Here is a 7,058-nt window from a genome sequence, read left to right as displayed (position 1 = left end):
ATTGTCCATCATATTCAAGCTTTTTTGTTATTATTAATAATTTATTATTATTAACTCATTATAATAATGTTTTATTTTCTTATGAAGGAATTTTACAATTTTTTATATCATTTCTGAAGTTATCAATAAAAGTTTTTTTTTAATTTTATATAACTATAACTTATTCAAATTAATATAAAAAATGTCTATTATTTTTTTGTTATGTTACATAGTTCTAAATATTAACATAATTTATGTTATTGTCTGTTTTCTGATAGCTTCAAAAATTGCTATAATAAAAAATTACATAATATATATTTTTTTTATTTAGGCATACATAGGACTATTGCTATTAGAAACCTATAAGACATACTAGCTGCAAATAATATGTATGGTGGTCATAAAAGAGATTTAAATGGAATAAAACTTGTGCAGAAGAAATCAAGGAAAGCCATTTTGAACTGCTGTTACTTAATAGCTGTTAGAGGGGATCCAGTTCTTCATCAATGGTAAGTTATTTATCTATCTTATAAAATTGCATTGGACAGCTTGAATTTTTTTTAAATATATACAAGCGCTTTTGTTCCAATATTAGAAAAGCCAACAACTATTAAAAATAGGCAGGACAAAATAAAATGCTGATACTGTATTACTGGTTGCATATTGTTACGGATTCTCTGTTTGTCCACTAATTTAAACTCACGATAAAAATACTTAACGGATTTATTTTCTCACAATTTATACTGATTACAGCACACAATTAACTATTTAATAAATCCTTCGCCAAATTGTCAACATTCGCTATTCAAAACTGGTTTAAAATTACAGAACTCGTCACACACACATTGACGATATATTAATGTTCCCACTAGAATAAACGCAATAAATACTATATACATATTTTAATAAATATAATTTATAATTAATCTTTTTTGTTTTGTTTTTATTAATCTTGTTTTCAGAAATCTTCCAAAATTAGTATAGTAAAAATTTATTTAATATTTTTTGGAATTTTAGGTATACGCTGGGACAATTGCTGTTAAAAATCCACAAGCCGTACTATCTGCAAATATTATGGTGGACATCAAAAAGCTTTAAATGGAATGAAACTTGCAGGAAAAGACTCAGAAAGACCATTTAGGACTGTACTTAATAGCTGTTAGTGTGGTCGCAGTCCTTCATCACTGGTAAGTTATTTATCTCTTTTTTTTTTCTTACTAAATTTCATCGACAAGCTTGAAAATTATGATAAGTTTTCATAATATTCAAGCTGCACAGGTCTCTGACGTCAACGTCTATTCCTATATGTCATTTATTAAAAATTGATATAAAAACTTGTCAGAAATAATATTTAAATTAAAAAAACCAAAAAGGTTTCAAACATACCAATTATTATTCAAGGGTGAAAACCTTAATTTAAAAAAATATGAGCTTTGAATTTTTTTAACATTTCATTCTTTAATTTTTATACCAATTTTTATAAATGATATATTGTGGTCTACCTGGCAGAAATAATTGTCATCAATTGTTATTTCAAAAGCCACTATAATGCTGTTTTTTTTTCTCATAGGGTATATACAAATTATTAATTTAAAAACATAGTTATTGCATTAATAAAAATATATTTATTTTCATTTTTACATAGATCGTTTTATTCCTTTTTTAATATTATTTTATTTTATTTTTTAGATATCTCTGCATTTTCTTAACAATGGATATCAACAGTTGCTCCTACTCCTCACTTTCCTCTTTCTCTCAACATAAAGCAGACTCAATACTCCTCAATGCTTCACCAAGGTTCGTTAGCTTCATTAATAGTGTTATTGTTTCAATAAATTTGTTTATTGGTTTTTATCCTCTTACTATATAATTATATCAGGCGTCATTTTAATGTTAATTTTTTGTAAAATTTTGATAATCTGGATAGAAACCTTTTTTTCTTAAGTTTTTGCAATATAAAACACTAGTTAAGAGCAATACACCTTATTTTATGAATAGGACCATTATCTCTGTTGATATTGTCTTTATATTTATGCTTTGTGTTGCCTCTAGTTTGAGGGACGTTTGATTAATTTTAAATCATTCAAATCAATGCAATAATCTATATGTTGAGCAACATGATACTAATCTGTTATAATTTTTCATCTCAAGCTTTTTTCAATCTCACCTATCTTATATTTACTTCCATTAGTTCAATCATTAAATTGTTATTAAATAACTATAATTTGTATTCTGGATTTCGTCAAAGGTATTTTTTAAAAGAATTAAAAAACAATCTTTATAGGCTTGTATCATTTCCAATTTATGTTTATCTTGTATTATTTATATTTTCCTAAGCTTCTCTAAGTTTATTCCATATTATCAAAATTATAATTTTTATACTTGCGCAGCTGCGTCACTATAGCCCTATGAACACAAGTATTATTTTGGTTTTAAAGTTTGTTTTTTAATATCTCATTTATTGTATTAACGCAAAACTAAATTTTATATAATTTAACTAACTATATCTTCAACCGGATGATAATTTAATAGTTAATGGTCAATTTAATATTTTTTCATAAAAATGAAATGTGATTATTGAATACTAATGTCAAGCCCCCCAGTAGAAATGATTTATTAGTGTTTATTTTTTTTTTAAATAATTTTTTTACAAAATTAATTTTGGATACTTGTGTTCATATAGTTTTTTCTTTTTGATAATTATTTTTGGTACCCTAACACAGATGTTTTTAATCAATTTATATGATTTTAAAACATTTATGTTTATATCTATTTGGACTTAAATTTTAGTGATAAAGTTTGTTTCTTTAACACAGAGAGCAATGCACTTCATGCATTGTTTTCTTTTTTATGTGCAGAATTTTCTTTATATACAGTATGTCCTCAGAACGTCTTTACAAGAGCAAACGCTTTTTTTATTAACATTTTCATAAAAGATACATTTCTTATTAAAATATTTTTCTTTTTAATATTTTTATTTTAATTTTTTTAACAAATATATTGTGAGCACACATTTTAAAATTATTTTTCGTAGATATACTGTGCGATTCAAGTATATTTATACTAAAATTGTATTTTTTTTAAATACAATGTTTTTTAATGTTTGTACTAGTTAATATACCACTCTAATCCAATCAAAATTGCATGAATTAATTATTTTAGAAGAGTTCAATTGAAAATAAACACATGAATTTTAACCTTTAGTATTACTGGTTGCCTAATCGATTCTTATGTAATGTGGTAATGTTCTTATTATTTGAAAAAAATCTTATATCCAGTAGTAATTTTTTCTCTCAATTTTAGTATTTAAAATGTCTCTATCTTGTCATATTTATTTAACATATCTATTAGATCTCTACGACCCTTCATCTCTGAAAAATACAAACTGCTGTTTGCTATGTGTTAATAAAATCGTTACACTTGCGTTTAAGATAATTAATTACATCTTATCTTTTTAATTGCTATATATTTTATTTATAAAATATGAAACAAACTTTATCTCCTAAAATTTATGAATTTTACATATGAAAATATGTAAAAGGGGGTAGGGTATATAATATATTTATTGTAGGATCAATTGAAATATCATAAGTCATAATATAAAAATTAACATTGTATATACATATTTCTTAAATATAGAATTTTAAGATAAACACATTTTTACACAAAAATAATAATTCTAGTTTTATATGTGTCATATATCTTTTTTCAGTTGGTCCTTCAACATTTAAAATCTTTTGACATAGATTTCATTCCACTTAAATGTCACAAAAAGATATATTTTAATTCTAATTTTGTATGTTATTTGGTGTATTAGAATTTTATAAATATTGTTTTTAATATTTTGTTAAGAATAGTGAATATTTTCAAATATTTTTTGTTGAAAATAAATACCGTATGATCGAGAAAAAACAGCGTCAGCGATGGCTATGAAATGAAGATCACTGTCAATTTATATGGGAAATGTCATCGATCGTCATTTCCCAGCCAACTGGAGGCCGTTTTTTTCATCATACGGTATTACTTTATAACATTTATTAAGCAAAATAAATTTGAAGATCCCTATTATTATCAAAGAGATATCATTAAAGTATTTCAATACAATATGTTTTTTCAAACGTCACAAAACTACTAATTTTTGCGACATGATGACAAAGATTGACATATAAAAAGTAATTTTTACGCTTAAACACAAAAGTGCAAAAATTATTATCAAACTGACTTTAAGTGTCAAATTTAACAAGCGTAACCATAGTTTCTCGATATATAATTACTTACAACATATTACTTTTAAATATTTTAATATTTTTTGCAACGTTTGAAATTGTTTAAAACCATTTAAAACATTATTTATAACGTTTGAAAAAAGAACATGTTCTGTTCGAAGTAAGAATTACTTTTAGTGTCTCGCCGCAAAAAGTATCATTTTTACTCATGATCAAAAAAAAACGGCGTCCAGTTGGCTTGGAAATAACATCAATTACATTTCCCATATAATTTTATATAAAAAATGACAGCGATCTTCATTTCATAGCCATCGCCGACGCCATTTTTATTCGATAATATTGTACTATTTCTGTACAAATGTTATTATCTGTTTTCTATATATTATTGTGATCTATTGCTGTATTTTTGTTATAATTTTTTTTGTATACATCTATATTTTGTAAGCGTTTTAGAGATTCCTAGCACTACGTTTACGTTTTTTTTTTCATTTTAAATATTTTTTTGGCGTGTCTAATAATTAATCAGCTAATTAAGAATCTTTTTTTTTAGTAGGTAAAAAAGAATAATTTATATTACTACAGAGTGGCCCAATGTTCCAAAAATAATTATGTTAGGTCTTCAGTTTGAGATTTTCACTGATTTTTTTTTATAAAACCTACAAGTTACAGTAGACCATATTTTAAAGCCAGTTCTTAGATATACACAGGTTGTTTTTAATATATTTTTGCTTTATATTGGTAGTATTTAAATTAAATGTTATTCAAGTTTTAATTCTATTGTTATTTTAGATTTTTCCTGTACATTTTTAAAGCTTTCACAATTTTATAAAGGCATATTTTTTCTAATTGAAAATATTTTATATAACAGAAGATCAAAACAAATTATACCAAAATACTTTATATGTTGGTAACTAAATATAATATAATGTCTTTCTCTGATATTTAAATAAAACACCCTTAATTTTATAATAATATACTTTATAAATAACAAAATTGTGGCATTGTGAATATTTAGAAATTAAATATATCTAGATATTTGAAAGTAGAATATATTAAAAAAAAATTAATGGCAGGTAATTACTACTTCAAATTACTCGACACAAATAAATTACATTAAATAACATTCTTATATTTAGATACTGTTGCTTTGTATGCATCTCGCAAGCTTTTTCTGGAATAATTTATTTAATGGCACTTATCAATTATCTGAACTAATTTTAAGACTGTAAACTGTAGTTTTGGAATCTTTAAATATTTAGTCAGTGATGGGATTAAGATTTGTAATTTGTAATGATTAATCCACCACTGTACTCCAATAGAAAATTGCGTAAATTAATTATATAAAGCTCATTTTACATAGAAAAATCATCTGAAAATAGTTATCTCAATTTCTTTATATTTTAGTATTACTGGTTGCCTAATCGATTCTTACTCATTCAAACACCTTAAAAGTTAATTTTGTAGAATATATTATATTATATATAATTAAAATGCTGGTAATACTAGAGCACATATTAAAGCCATTTAAAATGTCAGTTAACTAGGAGTTTACCTTGTTATTTAATATGTTTTATTTATTTATCAACTATTCAGTTCAATTTTTTTTTGTATAATTTTAATTCATGCGATGAGCGATTAATTAATTTATGCAATTTTTAATGTTATATTAGTTTAAATGGAAAATAAACAACAAACCTTGTAAAAAGCTTTTCATTGAGTAATCTTTATTAAATTGTAATCAAAGAAAAACTAACGGCTATGCTCTAAATTATAACGCAATGTTTGGTATACTCATATGAATGGTATATTTGTCACTTCCTCATGAGTGTATTTTCTGTCATTTTATCATTTCCAATTTTGGTCTTTCATTGAAAGTATTGGCAATTTGTTAGAAAAAGTTTATCAATCAATAATGTTGTACAGACTGTCCAATTGAACTTTCTCGCTCATTAGTAAGGATAGGACATTGAGATTTTATAAACTTGATTTTAAGTGAAATAGAATTGCTAATGGTCCCATTTTAGTTTCTATGATACAGGGTGATTTTGAAAATGTTACAGTTTCAGATGCATCTCCTATTTCAGTAATCTGACAAATTATCAATAAATTTTAAAAACAAATTGCTATGGAACTTCTTTTTTAATTTTTTTTTTTTTTTTTTTTTTTTTTTTTTTTTAATATCGACCAATGTTTAGTTTCTATTAATGGGACAGCCCGTATATTTGTCAGGATATTAGTGTATCTTCTCACAAGCCACCATAAGTCACAGTTTTTAATTAGAGGTAGAACAGTTTAATACAAATTTTCATATACCCCTACCCCATTGTTCTAGTACATATTTGTATTTCTTTTTAGTTCCTTTATTGTTTAAACTTTCATTTGAAAAATTAAATAGATCAAAATTGGTTTCGCCATGGTCCCATGTCAATTTTATTTGTATTATTTTAAAATTATTAATTCTGCTTTAAGATTATTTTTAACAAGTGTACAGGGTGTGTGTGATGAAAAATGTTAAAAAAACTTGTTTTTTTTTTTTATTTCTCAATATAATATGTCCTAAGTATATGAATCTGCTTTTATTTTTTTTTCCAGAATACTTATATAATATGAGGTGTGTGTAAAACTGCAACACATTGTATCATGGAAACTAAGAGGGCCATGACAATTTTGTGTACTCTATCTTTGCTTTCAAGAAAAAAATAATGCGTTCATTTAAGTAACGAGTTCGACATTTATTTAGTATTCTTTACTAATAAGCGAGAAAGCCCTTAATTGCAACTAATGTGGAAATGACGAAACCGTTTAACATGGGTATCTCATGTTTTATAGTGTTTATTCCTTATGAACGGAGAT

General features: G+C 24.6%; 1 long non-coding RNA gene across 1 annotated transcript; it reads left to right on the top strand.

The window, feature by feature from the left end:
- The first annotated feature begins 325 nt into the window (after positions 1-325).
- On the top strand, positions 326-2,529 carry LOC115883796. The gene is made up of 3 exons (XR_004050451.1): positions 326-488; positions 997-1,166; positions 1,669-2,529. It is a non-coding gene; the product is annotated as an uncharacterized LOC115883796 (long non-coding RNA).
- Positions 2,530-7,058: the final 4,529 nt, after the last annotated feature.

The sequence above is a fragment of the Sitophilus oryzae genome, unplaced genomic scaffold (assembly GCF_002938485.1).
Source record: "Sitophilus oryzae breed Bouriz unplaced genomic scaffold, Soryzae_2.0 scaffold_197_pilon_pilon, whole genome shotgun sequence".
Lineage (NCBI taxonomy): Eukaryota > Metazoa > Arthropoda > Insecta > Coleoptera > Curculionidae > Sitophilus > Sitophilus oryzae.
Note: the sequence above shows the minus strand (reverse complement) of the source record. Positions and strands in the feature narration are given on the sequence as shown.